The 16897-nt window shown below is 47.4% G+C and overlaps 1 protein-coding gene and 1 long non-coding RNA gene across 5 annotated transcripts in view; one reads left to right on the top strand and one right to left on the bottom strand.

Moving 5' to 3' along the window:
* The window catches only part of LOC144774517 (uncharacterized), a 268418-nt gene that overhangs the window by 169550 nt on the left and 81971 nt on the right, over positions 1-16897 (bottom strand). The gene's annotated exons all lie outside the window — the stretch shown is intronic.
* RAD9A (RAD9 checkpoint clamp component A) overlaps positions 10104-16897 on the top strand; it is a 65776-nt gene continuing 58982 nt past the window's right edge. The window contains exon 1 of one of the 4 annotated variants that reach the window (XM_078659183.1): positions 10104-10268. The gene's annotated coding sequence lies outside the window, so the exon portion shown is untranslated. Of the gene's footprint in view, positions 10400-10426; positions 10540-16897 lie in introns of those variants that run through there. The other 3 variants (XM_078659133.1, XM_078659180.1, XM_078659173.1) reach the window with 3 other exon arrangements.

Here is a 16897-nt window from a genome sequence, read left to right on the forward strand (position 1 = left end):
TATCAGTTTACATAAAGGCTTGATCCACATCGATCTGGGGGCATTATACAGGGGACAAAAAAATAAAAAATGGCTAATTGTCTCTTGTTCCTCCCCGCAATTGGGACATCTGTCGATTCCACTTTTATCTGCCCATTTAACCGTAAAAGATCTTACTGGGAGTGATCCCACCCTAAGCTGGAAATAGAGCTTACGATCCTGTTGTTTGCAAATAATATCCCAATATTGTTCCAGTTTCGGTAGGGCTTTAATATCCATGAAACGACTGGTTAGATGTGCGGAGAGACCCACTGACTTTGCTTCGGAGATCACCATCTCCCAATATTTTTCTTTTAATAGTTTTTTAGAGGGAAAATGGGCGTTTTCCGGGTCCTCCCATAAGTCAGTCATTCCTAGTTTGGAGAGTATCGCCTTGATGTTCTTAAGCCAATGAATTCTTTGGGACGGGTCCTTAGCCATTATCTCTTTTAAGCCATGGGCATAGTGCTGTAGTTCTTCAGTTGTCCATAAACGGCGCCAGTAAAGAACTGGACGCAAAGAGGCTAAATCCTGGACCGCCTTTTTTCCAAGGTCCCACATTAGCGGTAATAAGGGGGTACTTATGGGGACGCTAGTAGCTTTTCGAAGAAATTCATTTTCAGCTAGCGTTAGTTTTCTAAGGTCTTCAAAACCCCAGAGTTCGGCTCCATATAGGGCCGAACCTAGGACCTTCATCCCATATACTTCCAATAAGGGGCTAATGGGTTGTTGAGGAGGAATTTTTTTTTAGAAGGATACCTGCCTGGTGGCGGAGTTTTAGGACCGCAGTGTCCAGTTGACTGGACCACCCCAGATCTTTCTGAAGGGTGACCCCCAGGTAGGTAAAAGCTTCTACCTGCTCCAGCGGGGAACCATTCATATTGATCAGCCCTCTAAAAGGTCTATTTGTCCCTCACGATTTACGACCAGTCAGGACCATATACTTAGTTTTTGTAGTATTTATTTCTAGTCCCCTGTCTAAACAAAAATCTTCAAATCGCTTCAGTGCTTGCTGGAGCCCACTCGGGGTCTTTGAAATGATGAGAGTGTCGTCCGCGAGCATGAGGATCGGGACCCGCTCACCGGACATCGCTGGGGCATCGGTCGGCACCAGGGAGAGGAAATCCGCAACCCCATTCACGAAGAGCGAGAACAAGGTGGGCGCCATGACGCAACCCTGCCTTACTCCACGCTCCATCGGAAAGGGCTCGGTAACCTCCCCCTGGGATCCCCACCGCACCCGAGCGAAGGTATCCTCATGCAGGCGGACAATTAAACTCAACAATTCAGGTGCCATCCCCAGGTCCGCTAGAACTTTCCATAGAATATTACGAGGGACCAGGTCAAAAGCCGCTTTTAAGTCGACAACAACGGCATACAAGGTGCCCTTTTCCAAGACAACGGTACGCCAGTATAACATAATGAACCGGAAGACCTGGTCAATGGTACTTGTTTTTGGGCGGAACCCAGCCTGGAGGTCACTTAAAATATTGTCATTATCCATCCAGGACTGAATTCTGCCCAAAACCAGCCGACCCATGATTTTTTGTAAGCAGTCAATTAGACTTATACGTCTATAGTTGGCTGCAAGTGATTTGTCACCCTTTTTGTACACCGGCACGATTTCAGCCCCTTTCCATGAGATGGGCACTTCCATCCCTTGAGCTATGGCATTTGCCACATACAAAATATAAATACGCCAGCGCCTTCTATTGTTCAGAAATAAATCTGCGGGGACACAATCCATGCCGGTAGCACGCCCCTCAGTGACTAGGTCCAGCACCCTGTCCACCTCATTCAAGGAAAAAATAGGTTCCTTGTAAACAATATGGGAGTAGTCTCCTACGCTTTTACCATTGGCACTGGCAGCATATTGGGGTTTAAAATAGTCGACCCAAGAGTTACGGTCGACATTATTGTGAGGGCTCTCTCGGTGTCCTCCCCTATCCCACTTAAAGATTTCCCAAAAGAGTATGGGATTCTTTGCAGAGCACGCCACTTTCAAGTCCTGCCACAGGCCCTCTTCCCAATCCTTTTTAGCAGAAAATTGCTTACGCCTGTAATTCCCCCTAGCCAGTCTTACTGCACCCATATCTTTAGACTTTAGGGCTAGACACAAGTCCCTCCTAGCTTGGCGACAGGAGCTATTATACCAGCTCTCTGTTTTTTTTATATATAGCTCTTTTTTCCCTAAGCTGGGTTTACAGAAGTATGATTTCAGTTTAGTAAAGAGCCTGTTGTGTGCCTCTAAGACAAGATAGGGGGAGAACCTTTCAGTATGGCATCCTCCATAACCTCTAAGGCCCCTTCCAGGTCTCCCTCTATGAAACTAATTATTTCCTGATGCCCAGCGACTTGGCACCATTTAAGGTGTCGCTCATCGTTTGCCATAACTAGATCCGGGTAAGAATGCCCTTTATGTGCGTCATCCCCAGTATGAATGCCCAAATTTAACTTTGCGCACAGGGGGTTATGATCGCTTTCAATACGTGACACAACCTCCATGTCGAGGAGAGTTGACCACATATTGAGAGAGACAAGTAAGTAGTCAATGTTGCTTGCCCTAGCACCATTGTCAAAAGTTTCATTCCCCATTTTGTCTGAGAGTGTACGCCCGTTGGCAGCCCTCAACTCGTTTTCCAAACAGAAACCCTTTAGCTGGATAGCAGCCTCGGTCCACTTTTTTATTGGTTTAGTGCTAAGCTGGGGAACTCCCCACCTAGCATCCTCCTCCTCCGCCAGATGGATATCGTCCAAACCAAGGGGTTCAAAAGTGGTGTTAAAGTCTCCAGCAATCAATGTCATAATGTTATTTGGGGAAGCCTGTAGTAATGTATCCAGTTTAGCTACAACTTCCGATTTCTTACCACCTTGGAGCCCCCTAGCATAAACATTAAAGATGGCAATTTCTAAATTTACATGGAAGCTCATTCTAACACCAAGAATATCGTCACATACAGTGGGTAGCAACTGGATTTTACATTTTAGGGACTGCTTGACCCATATAACCAGCCCCCCCATAGGTCACCCTTTAGATTTTTTTACAGCAGGGACAAAAAAGTTCAGATAGCCAACTCTAAACATTGGTTCAACCGCCCAGACTTCTTGAAACAAACAGATGTCAAAGTGGTCAATGAAGTCTGCCCAAACCTACGAGTTAAGTTTTGACCCCAGCCCTGCTACATTCCAGGAGACCAGCGATGTCCAGCTTAGTGGGCCATCTGATAGTGTGGCCAGTTTACCCCGAACTGGTTGTCCCTCTAGACCAGAATGTATATTATGGTGTCTGTTCGTGTGCTGAACTACCTCTAGAGCCTTTGGAATGATGTCACATGTGGTACCTTGTCCAACCCCCAGCCCTTCACCTTTACTACTCTGGGCCTGCCCATTCCCTTGCCCAGTCTCTAACCCTTCTCTACCGTCCCCTCCCCTACTAACCAAAGTGGGTTTTTCTTGTTCATACTGTCAATCACAGTCCCCTAGCCCCGACAAGGTCTGGAATCTGTTGAACAACCTGATGTTCCCTAAGGGGCAGAAATTAGGTACAGACCCCTGAGAGAACATATCCCTCACAAAGGAAACTGGGGTAGGGGGGCCATAGAAATAGGCTAGGGGTAGTGCTTGTATCCCAGTAGTCATATCATTGTGAGACCAGTTACAGATAAAGTTGACACATATCTGGTCTCTAAAATTAATAACGATACAATCTCCTGCAACAGTCTTACATCCCCTGCCTATCCAGTTAACTCTCCTGACACCCATAATATCAGCACGCATGTTCCCTGGCAATGGGCGGTTTTTATTTAGCCAGAAAATAGATTTGTGCTTTAGGTCTTGGTATGATTCTCGTTTCCCACGAGCTAGTTGGGGGACCCCTACCAGAACTACCACAAAAGGGGCTGATTGAGGAGGGAGGTTAATATAAGGTAGGGGAGACTCGCTATGCGCTCTGCTTGAGGTAGGAAGGCTTGGCTGTTTGTCCTGCAACTTAGCTCCTTCGGCCACAGGTCTCTCTTTATTCACTGACTTTGCACCCGCCCCTGCGAGGTTAGATACCGAGGAAGAAACTACTCCTGACAAGGTGGCTTGTGGTATTGCACTAGTTTGGTGTGTGTTTCCCACTCCTTTTTGGGTGACTGGTTGTAGATTAACAGTTGGCCCCTTATCAACAGCCAAAACAGGCCTTGGAGTCTGACCTGACACAGTTGCACTATTAGAACTAGATGGACCATTGGCTACAGTAGATTTTGGTCTAGGAGTGTGGGTGCTACGGCTTGGCCCTGCCTGTTTCTGAGCTGATGCCAATGAAAGTTCAAGGCACACCAGTCTGTTTTCAATGGAGTCCAACGGATTATGCAATGGATAACACATTTTCTTGAAGGTGGCCTCCAGTCTTTTCCAGAAGGATGGACCCAACTCCAAGTGTGGATCCTCCTCCCTATTGTCCAAAGGGGTTCCCTGTCCACTTCTGTCAGCCCCATCCAGTAGTACAGGGTTGTTTTGTGACGTCACAACTGGGTCATCAGGTGGAACATTACTTTTATAAGATCTAGCTTTTTTCCCACCAGCATTGATTTGAGGACCAGGGCGTTTCCTTTTTGTTTGCTCCCTCCCCTTTGGTTGGACCGTGATAGCTTTCACTTGGCCAGCAGATCGAGTCTTAATTTTGGGAGATGATTCTCTGACTAAGTCGCTGCTGGTCACTCCTTCTTTTGGAGAATTATCACTTATGACCATGATCGCTAATTGCGATGGGGAAGAAGTTACCACTCCTGAGGGAGGAAGCGAACCCTGCAAGTTAGAATCTGGATAGGTAGGTGATCTAGCATGAGCCAGGGGGCCCAGAGAGGACCTTTTGTCGAATGATGTATCCAAGGATAGCCTTTTTTCAGGGAGTTCTATGTCCTTGGCAAGTGCAGTTGATACCCTTATAAGGAAATTGTCAAGAGTTCCTAATAGTGAACCACCAGTAGATTTCCTACAGCTAGGATCACCATCTTGTAAGGTAGCCATCCTTTTGTAGTACTCAATACAATATTAAGAGAGTCTCAATATGGCACTAACCTTGTTTGTAGTGTGGCAGGAGTTAGAGGGGTTGCCCGTCCCGTCCTTTACCGGCCTTGAACGGGCTTAAACGGGCCCGCCCTTGGCCCGTGCGCGACTCGCGGGGCGAGTGGCGTTCCTCACTCTTATCGCGCTTCCGGGCGCTCTGCTGTCGTCACAGCCGCCGGGGCACCTGGGATTAGTAGTTCCCTGCCCTCGGCGGCGATGTTCCGTGCGCGGCTGTGCGGGTGTTACTCTAGCCGTTCCCCTCACGGCGGAGTTGTGGCGAAGTAGTGGCAGCCCCACAGAAGTATGAGTCAGGTAAGCCGTTCCCCTCAAGGCACTGCTGTCTCCGGTAAACACGCTCCCAATGAGCGCTCAGCGCTCCTCACTCTTATCGCGCCTCCGGGCGCTCTGCTGTCGTCACAGCCGCCGGGGCACCTGGGATTAGTAGTTCCCTGCCCTCGGCGGCGATGTTCCGTGCGCGGCTGTGCGGGTGTTACTCTAGCCATTCCCCTCACGGCGGAGTTGTGGCGAAGTAGTGGCAGCCCCTCAGAAGTATGAGTCAGGTAAGCCGTTCCCCTCACGGCACTGCTGTCTCCGGTAAACACGCTCCTATGTGTTCATATCATATTGTGTTGAAAAATGTTTATTGAAGACCAGATAACTGGATAAAAACTTTTTTGCCTTGAAGCGTCTGTGAATACTTCTTATAGTTGAATCAAATTAGTTTGTTTTGAGACACTCTTGTCCACTAGCTGTGCACTACCCTGACTGTGGGTGTTTCCACAGTCCATTTTTGTGACTTCAGTCATGCAGCATTGGAAGTTGTCTTTGGTGTTGATGGGGTCTTCTGAGAGGGACAGGATGGGTTGCGTGTTATCGGTGTATAACGTGTACATAAGGCACTGCACACATTAGCACCCAGAAAACATACAAATGTCAAAACGGAAACCAGAAAATTGGCAACTGTGGCTAATGATACTGCTGCACAGGGCACCAAAATGGGCAATCAGGGTAAAGCATACATAGCATTACAGTACAATAGGTATCCCCTACAAATCACCCCAAGTCTACCCGCTCAGGAGAGCCCATTCAAATATTGATGCATAAAATAGTGGAGGGTTTTAGTGCAGATGCACAGTCAGACTGGGAAAGTAAAGCGGTCCGATCACCAAAATAAAATTAGCCCCATCAAAGAATCAGGGAGCTAAACAAAAAGTGGCCCTCATTTGGAAATTCGGGCAGTTTTTAACTTATAAAGACACACTGTATATGTTTTTCAAAGTATGGAAGACTGTATGAATTAGTGCTTTCTGTATGCAATGTTTTTGTAATATCAGAGAAATGAAAAGGAAAAGAAAACGGCCACTAAGCCACAAAACAGGTCAACAAACATCCCACACTCTGACCTGTAAGGCCAGCCGTTCTGGCGCTGCCAGAGTTCTGTACAGGGCCGACTCTAGGGCGGTGCGATCCGTGCGACAGCACCAGGCGTTGACTTGGGGTGGGGGCGTCATTTTTGTAAATGTGTATTTTCATTTTTAAAGCACCTGCTGCCTCGTTCCTGGCCTCCAGCAACTTTCAGACATCAATTAAAATGTAAAGAGAAGTCCTGTGATTAATCATCTTCCTGGAAAGAGACCGTAGGTTTTTCTAGTGGAAGTTTTGACTCATCCTAAGGTAGCACAGAGGGTTAAAATGCCTGCTGCTAAGAACGTGTACCATGCAGATAACAATGTGCATAATGTAAATAGGTCAGTGGGTTACTGCTTCTGTAAGAGAGCTCCTTTTGTTACTTGTCGTTTATAAGTGAAAATCCTAATATAGATCATTGAGCTATTATATGTCACCCTAGAGCTGCTGCAAACTACAAGGTATATGTTAGAGCTATTTTTTTGCCCAGTCTTTCATCATTCTAATCTTGTGAAAATGGTTCCTTTGGGTAGAAAACAATTCTTATTATGAAAGAGAACCCCTAACAATTATGTTACGCTTTAAATTATTAATTTGTACCTTTCCTGAATAAGAACGTTAACTATAGTGCCTACCAGTATCAATGACATGCCATTCCTACACTACACCTTCTAATACTGTCTGATGTAACATTTCCTATACACTGATTTACACACATATGATTGTCAGTCCTGCCAAGCGTCACGCATCAGGGGTGACGCTCACGCATTTCAGTGCGGTGATCCGCATCACCGCACTGAAATGTATAGTCACGCATTTTGCCACCTCAGTCACACCACCAGCAGCACCTCTGCACCGGGCTCTGCTGCTCCTGAGAGACGTGCTGCATTGCTGGGCTGACTCTTAAATAGTTAAATCCGACGGGCATCTGCTCTCCGCTCCGGAGTGCAGAGCGCTACAATGTATCAAATCTCTGCCCGACAGGCAGCCAACAGAATTATTAGCGGCGCCGCGGCGCTGTTTATTTATTGACACACACACTGTCAATTACAGGGGCGGGGTAGTCAGGGAGGGCTGCCCTCACAGCAGTCGATGCTGCTGTCAGTCACACAGTGGCATACCATGGGGGCTGTCCCGGGATATCTGGATGACGTGCCCTCACGCCAGGCTGAGGAAGAGGAAGTCAAGCGAGCGCTATGAAACGGCGGGGAGTTTGAGATTCATGCACCTGGCAGCAGTGCAGTCAGGGAACCGAGAAGAGTCTGATTAATTTCTGTCACAGTCTCAAGACTGACGCCAGCGTGCCGTGCACTCTGCTCAGGCAGACTTGGGGGCGAGTCTGCAGCTAATAAGCTGCACAGTGTGTAACAGAAATTCACGCGCTCAACATAATTGATGTAAATGACATCACGGCGCGATTTAGTGACAGCCACCCACCCTTATGTTATCATTGCTCCTCTGGTAATATTGATTGTGCCTGCTTTAGTGCCTTCGTTTGATTGGTAAAAGCGCAGCACTTCCAGGTAGTGAATTAGTCAGTGCAGCGTATTGCTTTCAATATAGAAATGACATGTTATCAGGGGCAAGCAAGGGCGGCGGATTGAGGGTTCAAACACTTCCAGTACTCTCTCCTTGCAGGAGGGTCGGTGCCTGGACAATACTATACTGAGGAGTGACGCTGCAACCTCGTCTCTAACTGCTCTCTGTAGAGACATCTATCTTCCTAATGAAATACATCAAACACCCGATCTGTTTTTTGTGGCATAGAACGCTGTCTCTATTATACTAAGACACGCTTTAAACTACCGCAGCCAAACCTGCTTTCTGGTATACTTCCTCGGGTGGGGTCAGGTGTCCCACATCGACACATTGTTGCACAGGCGCCGTGTCCGTTCGGCGCGCATTCTGTGGCAGGATGTTGAATTTTCTGCCTGCCAGCCGGGCCCAGAGTTACAGGTCTTTACTTCCCCCTGCCCTTGACATGTTCTGTTGCCTTGCCCTGCCAAAGCCCAACTTGTGCCCCAGACTCAGCACACCAGCATGAGTCTAATAATGAGAGCCGGTGGCACAGACTGAGGCAGGTCAGCATGGCTCGCTCTCTAACTTTCTGAAGAGGAGACAGGCTCGAAATCCACGCTGTGCCAGGCCACCAGCAGCTCTCCGTGGATCATTCAGACAGCCGTCAAGAGATTCAGGTAAGTCTGATATTAATTTATTAATCTTCTACTGGTGACATTTGGTATGTTTGTTACGAGAATGGGGAGAGGGCATAGCGCCTTGGAAATGGGCACACTAACGTTGCATGTCTGTGCTGTAAATGTAGGGCCGTCTAAGGTAGAAGTTTTGTCTAAACTAGCAGCTTTTATGATTTATTAGAGCAAAGTTTAATATCCTTGCTTGACAGTTTTGCACAATGAAGCAGCAGCCTTTATTTTCACAGCGCAGCGAGACTTGTTATGTCAGAGATAAGTCAGGTGATTAATGTTCCAGTTCCGCTGGAGAGAGGTCAGAGTTTTATCTAGTGGCACTTTCAGTTTTCACCCTAATCATTAAGTAGCCCAGAGGGTTAATATGCTTACTGCAAAGAAAGTCTACCAGCATATTGTATTTTATTGAACTGTATTATATGTGGATAGCTCAGTGGGTTGCAGCTTTGCAGCTTTTGTCAGAGAGATCCATGTGTTACATGTGGTTCAGCCACACCTGAAGCTGAGGTGGTGGGGGAGTGCTGATTTTTTAAGAAATTAAAAAATAGCTTTAAACGCACCTACTGCACAGTTCGAATTTCTTGTTGCTCAAATGAGTGTGATTTCTGATATTTGTCTATTTCATGGACTTCATTGCATGATTTTGGTCGTAAGAAAGTGGCACACGTTTAGTCATTGAATGACTCTCATAAATTCACGGAATGTATGAAAATGTCACACATAAGCAATCTGAAACATTAGAAGCTTTACTCAAATGGGTGTAATTTCTGCTATCTATATGATTCCCTCATCTTCATTGCTTGATTTTGCACATGAGAAAGTGTCACTCATAGTCCTTGAAATGTCACTCATAATTACACTGAAATTTTGAAAATGTCACACATAGTAATCTGAAACCTTGGCAGCTATGGATTGTCTCTGTGCAATGTGTGTGTGGTATAATGTGCTCCGACACCTTATACACTGACTGGTATGAGTGGTGCTAGAGAGGCACTGTTAAAGGATGCTAGTGAGGGAATCCGTAGCAGAGGTGGTCATTGGGGGTGCGCCAACAGACATTGTCGCACAGGGCGCCACCAGCACTAAAGCCGGCCCTGGTTCTGTATAAGCCAATAGGACCCTGTGCAAATGCAATAGGAGATAAATAAAGGCACGCCGACATAAAAGAGCGCACTTGGCGAAGTGTGCCAGTAAGTTTGCCAGTGTAGACTACCCGAAAGGGGCAGCACACCAGCTCGAGTGCTGCCAAAGACATTTAACTTCGAGCCACATTGTAGAGGCAATGTGGTCTTCCAAGATGGCTGCCGTATAACACCATATTTGCAAATCTCCTTTCTGAATCGTCTGCAACGTTTCTCTTCTTTTTGACACGTATTTTCGCCCTCCCTTTTGTCTTTTAGGGATGTGGTCCCATTCCAACATGGTCGCTGCGCCCAACACGTGGTGACGTCTCTCAAGCGCAAACATTGACCTACGAACATCGAAATGAAAGTAGGCGGGGCTTACAGAGCGAGCCCATCCAATGGCGCGGGAAGAAGGAAGAGAGGCGGGTGTTTAAGAAACTCGTAGCGGCCGGGATGGCGGGTGAGTGAGGATGGAGCAGAAAGAGCGCACCTGGGGTGACCCCTGGCACGCGACTGCAGTCCGGGGGGATGTGATTGGTCGTTGCGTGGGCGCCTCATCATCTGGGCACTCGGTGCAGGGATGTGATTGGTGTAGGTTACTTTGACATGTTTCAGTTGTTTATGGACTGGGCCATGCTGCAGCGTCGTCTCCTTAGTGTTGACCCCCCCACCCCTTCTTTCCGCCCCCCAGCAGAGGGCCTGCTTTCACAGCACAGTCTGCGGACCCCAGGGTGAGGACCGTTTCTTTGGAAGCAGGGATTATCAAAGGGGTTCACGCATTTAATTACTGCATCGGTAAAAGACAACAGTGCAGCATCTCTTACTAGCACCCTTAAACAGCGACCAAGTCTCCATAACCTCTCTCTGTCAGGTGCATTGCAGCATTAGTTATATAGCGCCACGCCACTCATACCAGTGTAGGGTGTCCGAGCACTTTGCATCACACACACATTACAGAGAGACAATCATACGTGTGTAAATCAATGTATAGGAAATGTTACATAAGCCAAAGGAATAAAAGTGAAGGAGTCGCATGTTATCCATACTGGTAGGCAGTATAGTTTAAGACTGCTTGGTGTGGAGAAGCAAAAACTCGGAGTAGAAAAATAAATCGATGTTCTAATGTATACTTTGCAGTGTGTATGCAGTTCTTTGATGAAAGTTAATAGTTCACTGTTGTATATTAGGACTTTGAGTTATAAATTGCAAGTAACAAAAGGATGTCTCTTTTAAAAGCAGTACCCTGCTGCTCTGTTTACATTATATGCACTCTGTAATCTACTTGGTACACCTTCTTTGTAGCAGGCATATTAACCCTCTGCACTAATTTCACATAAGTCAAAACCTCAGCTATACAAAACGCTGATCTCTCTCCAGGAAGATAATTAATCACAAAAGTTGTCTTGACATTTTTGTGAGGTCTGGTAATTGCCGGAGGAAAGGAACGCGGCAGCAGGTGCTTTAAAAACATAATAAACCTGCAAACTCTGCGCCCCCAGGAAGCCAGCACCCAGGGCGGTGGCACCGGTCGCACCGCCCTAGAGCCCTATCTGGGGTCCATGCTGGAGGACCTTCCTCTCGGTGCAGGTTTGTGCTGTGCATGCTGGGGCTGGTAGTTCTGATTTTTATAGTAGGATACTCAAGACTAGAAGTTTAAGGATGTAAAGCTGAAAACTGCCCTAGGTGAAATTCTAGCGCATGGCCCTCTGAAACTTGAATCCTTTTTGAGCCTATAACCTACAGCCATAGAACCATGATCATAAGATCCTTCTAAAACCTTCAGCCTACTTACAGAGACAGGTGGCCCACAGACTGATACAATCATTTTTCTTCATGCAGTATTTTTTACATTTTAAAAAATATATTTTTTTTATTGAAAAGTACAAGACAGATCATACAACCATTTCTTATATTATACATTTGCAAGTTACATTTAGCATCGTGCTTAGGTCCGAGGTCGAAATAACTGACATCCTAGACACTGTTTTCCCCATCCCTTTGCCTTCGTAATTCCAATTCTACCACAGGCGATACACAAATCTCCCCCCTATACGAATTCCTCCGGGACCATTTCCCGTCCCACTTCTTCGGGCACCCCTTAGCTACATACACTTCTTTGTCAGCTATCATACATTTATCTAGGTCTTTCTGCCAGACCGCCACTACAGGTGGAATCCCTCCGCCCCAGCCCCTCGCTATTTCCCTCCTAAGCAAAGTGAAGCCTAGCGTCACAAACTGCTGCTCCGTCTCAGTAAGGTCTGTGGCTTCCCATATATTGAGCAAGCCCAGGTGGGGTGTCAGTGTGAGCGGTTTCCCTATTGCAGATTGCATATGGGCCTCGGTTCTGTCCCATTATCTTCGTATCAGCGGGCAGTACCATATCATATGATAAAAGGGGGCCGACTGCCGGCAGCCCTTCATGCACAAGTTGTCTGGTCGAGACCCGATTTTCGCTAATGTTATACCGGTCAAATATGAGCGATGTAAAATACGAAGTTGAATTAGTCGAAATCTAAGTGTGATGGCAGCCTCTCTAGATTACATCAGCGCCTGTCTCCAATCCTCCTCATCAATCGGTCCAAGGTCCCCTTCCCACCGTGCCCTAAGCTTCCCGAAGGAATCGGGCATGTTATTACTGAGTCTCCTATAAGTCAAGGAGATCGCCTTGGAGTGCAACTGCCAATCCAGCAGTCGATCTTGAAGCAGGGACGATTCAGGTATGTCCTCATAACTGGGGAGCGCCCTCTGTAGAGCATGACGGATTTGAAGATATCGAAAGACCTCACCCGGTGCCAGCTGGTTAGTACACTGCAGCTCCTCAAACCGGAGAATCTTACCCTTATTGATAAAGTCCTGGACTGTTGAAATACCAATCATATCCCACCTGTCGAATCCCGGGTGGTGGCAAAGCATACCGAGCTTCTGCGAGCACCACAATGGCGTCGCTTTAGTGAGCACGCCTGTCCAGCCCAAACTGGAATTAGCTAACCTCCAGATCTGTATCGTATGCTCAGTGGGTCCTATATAGTGGTGTTTCCTGGTTTGGGAATAAAGAGCCGGATCGGTCCATCTGGTATCTATCAGGGCACACGCCGGGTCATCCGGCGGGGCATATCTCCATCTATTTACAATCACCAATTGCGAGGCCCAATAATAAAGTTGTATATCAGGCAGCGCGATGCCCCCATCATACCATCCTTTCATTAATTTTGAAGCGCAATTCTCTGGACCTTACCATCCCAGAGAATGTACGTAACTCCCCTTCCACTGTGACAAAATAAGTATCTGGAACCCTATGCGGGCAGTTCTGGAGAATATACATAAATTGCGGAAGGGCCAACATCTTAAAAAGAGCCGCTTGGCCCACCAGCGACAGTGACCTCCAATGCTTAACATCAGCCCGTAGCCTTGCTAGCGGGGGTGCCAAATTGCGGCTGAAAAAGAGAGCTGGTCCGGCGTGACGAAGACTCCCAAGTATTTAAAACCGTCTTCCGAGACCACCAATGCACAATCTCTTGGGAAGCAGGGAATCTGTCCGTGGAGCACATATAGCATTGATTTGCCCCAATTAATAGCGAAGCCGAAATACTTCCCGAAGTTTGTAAAAATATGAAGGACCGTATGTATGGATCTATATGGGTTTGTAAGATATAGCAATATATCGTCCGCATAAAGCGATATTTTATCTTCGCACTCGTGTCCATCGCATACCTTTTGAAAATGCATCACGCCGAACCCATGCTGCCAAGGGCTCTAACATGAGAGAAAACCACAGCTGCGAAAGAGGCAAGCCTTGTCTGGTGCCTATCCGTAAGGTGAATGGTCTGGACGTATAGTTGTTTACTCTGACCTGCCCCATGATATCGGTGTATAGCAACCGCACCCACCTTATAAATTTAGGGCCCAGACCCGCTTTCGCCAGAACCTCAAAGAGGTAGGGCCATTCGATCGAATCAAACGCCATAGAGGCGTCTAGTAACAATATAACTGCATCCTCCCCTAGGTGTTGCCGACATGCCAACTATTTTTTACATTTTAATTGGTGGCCTGTACGTTCTAAAATGGAGCCTTTGTAAAATCAAAAGTAAGGCTTCATCAGTTGTATAAACAAATTGCCAAATTGTCTGCAAAAAAAATTCAGTGCTCCAGTCAGGACGATGAAAAACATTACAATTCTAGTTACACGCAGTGAACTATCAGCGAAGCAGAGATGATGCTGTTCTTTATAGATTGAAGTAGCAAAGGTTTTGAGAGAGAGGTTGTTGTCAACATTTTGGATCTGAGACAAAGGTTGAGCCAGAACAACTAATCGGTATGGTTCAATGTTTGTGACGTCAGGTGTGTTTTTCTGTGCATGGGACTTGTGTCACGAGTCACTCCAACAGATGCTCAACAAACATTTGTTTTCCTCGCCCATACTGTGCTAGATTCTATGGGTACTGGGTATACAACCGAATGGTGACTCCTGTCCCTATGACCAGGCCATGACACAACTAACAATTGGTGGCAGCTGATTAATATTTACGAGGTGCTGGCTTTGTGTGTGTGTAAATCTGAGTAGTCTTTCATGACTAGACCCCTTGAATCCTGCTGACTGCTTGTGTTGTTCATGAGTAGTTATTGGGTATGTGTTATGCAGGGTAACCCTATGTGTTTGTCTCCCTACTCTGTTCCTTCCTTTCCATGTCCTTGCACAAACCATCATAATACCAAGTTTATGTGTCTGAATTGAATTCACATGAATTGTGAATGTCTTATGACTGTCTGTGTTTACCCTCCTTGGAAGAAGTCCGCTCCATCTGGTCAGCAAGTGGTCCCAGAGGTACCACAAGTTGTGAAAGAGCGGTGGGCAAAGGCGTGACGAGAGCCGCACACCTACACCAAATAGATGAACTCCACGCCCTTGCCTAATATCCTGTGTACTGAGCTGTTGATGAAGCAAGAGCTCAGCAACAGTCTCACATCCACCTCCAGTCTATAAAATAAAAGGGACATTATAGGGTGCTTGATAGCTCCAAGAAAGTAAGGGGACGGTTCTTTGTTGGTAGTTGGTTGCCTAGAACTAAACCACACCTAAAACAAATGCTCTTTTTAATGGTGCATTCCCACATGAACCTTTGGGACAATTTTAAACCTGGGTACTCTCTTGCTCAGGGGTTAACCTCTACGTTTCTGAATACAAGCTAACTTGCTTTATTGTGAGTTCACCTTTTTACTAGGAAGAGCACTGTGCATCTATCTGTGCAGAAATATAAGCTGGCAGCTGGGACAGGATAATGTGGCTGTCTACCCCGGTAGAGTAGGCAATTCACACCTGGACAGGGTATGAGATTTTTATTCTGCTTCCTGAAGCAAGTAGGGGATGAACTACTTGGCAGATTGCCATGTTATCTCAGAGCCAGAGTCTAGCTCTCCATTGTGCTGCTGAGACTGTAGAGACCAGAGATCTCCAACCAATGACCAACATGCCTCTAACTTTTGCGTGAGTCACGGGATGTGTGGACAGAGTGAAGCTCAAGTTGACACTGACTGCAAGTGAAGACTCTCCCACTTAGATGTGGCAGTCATCCATATGTGATGACTTGGGCGAGGGCCATGGAGCCTATGCACCTGCAGCCTCCAAATCCATTCATGTGCAGGTGTGCATTTGATGCACAATCAATCAGTTGGGGTTTTGTAGAGTGCGCTACTCATCTATGATAGTCTCAAGGCGCTGACTAGGTGTGGGCAGCTCAGTTGGGGTAATTCGAAGGTCAGGTGCAGCGTCGGCATTCGTCGGAGGTGAAGGGGGAGTTCTTTCCAGGTCTTGGCTGGAAGGTAGAAGGATCTTCCACCTGCTGTGGTCCTGTAGAAACGAGGGACGGTGGCTAAGGCAAGGTGAGCTGAGCTGAGGTTTTTTCTTGGGGGTGTGGAAGGAGATTCGGTCGTTGAGGTATTGGGGTCCGGTGTTGTGGAGGGCTTTGTAGGCGGTGTGAGCAGCTTGAAGGGTATTCTTCTTTCGATGGGGATCCAGTGGAGGTTGAAGAGGTGTTGAGTGATGCAGTCGTGTCGTGGGATATTGAGGATAAGTCTGGCTGCGGTGTTCTGGACCGTCTGGAGCTTGCGGAGGAGCTTTTTGTTGATTCCGACATAGATGGTGTTGCCGTAGTCCAGTCGTCTGGTGATGTGTGTGGATGACAGTTTTCCAGGAGTCGGGAGGGGGGGGTCCACTTGAACGTCTTATGGAGTATGCGGAGGGTGTTGAAGCATGCGGAGGATACGGCGTTGATCTGGCTGTTCTTGGTGAGTGAATAGTTGGTGTTGCCGTAGTCCAGTCGTCTGGTGATGTGTGTGGATGACAGTTTTCCAGGAGTCGGGAGGGGTCCACTTGAACGTCTTATGAAGTATGCGGAGGGTGTTGAAGCATGCGGAGGATACGGCGTTGATCTGGCTGTTCTTGGTGAGTGAATAGTTGAGTATGATGCAGAGGTTGCATGGGTGGCCGATTGGGGTGGGTGGGTTTCCGAGGGTGTGGGGCCACGAGTTGTCGACCCATGCGGAGGGGGTGGAGCCGAGGATGAGGAAGTCTGTTTTATCAGAGTTGAGCACCAGGTCGCAACGGCTTTCATCCCTTCTTGGACGTTGCGCCTGGTTATTTCGGGTTCCTTGGTGAGGGAGAGGATGAGCTTGGTGTCTTCGGCGTAGGAGATGATGTTGAGCCCGTGGTGTCTGGCGATGGTTGCGAGGGGGCCATGTAGATGTTGAAGAGTGTGGAGCTGAGGGAGGATCCTTGGGGTACTCTGCATCTGATCTGTCGGTTCCGAGAGTCTTATGCTCGGTGTTCTGCCTGAGAGGAAGGATCATATCCAGTCTAAGTCTTTTCCTTGGATGACGGCGTCATGGAGTCTGGTGGCTAGTGTGTGGTGGGAGACGGTCAAAGGTTGCTGATAGGTCCCGAAGGATGAGGGCGGCTGTGTGGCCTTGGTGCGGATGTCGTCAGTGACAACGAGGAGGGCGGTCTCGGTGCTGTGGTTGCTGCGGAATCAGGATTGATAGGTGTTTAGGATGTTGTTTCCTTCTAAGAAGTGTGCTAGCTGGGTGTTGACTGCT

This window comes from Lissotriton helveticus, chromosome 1_1, assembly GCF_964261635.1.
Source record: "Lissotriton helveticus chromosome 1_1, aLisHel1.1, whole genome shotgun sequence".
Taxonomy (NCBI): Eukaryota; Metazoa; Chordata; class Amphibia; order Caudata; family Salamandridae; genus Lissotriton; species Lissotriton helveticus.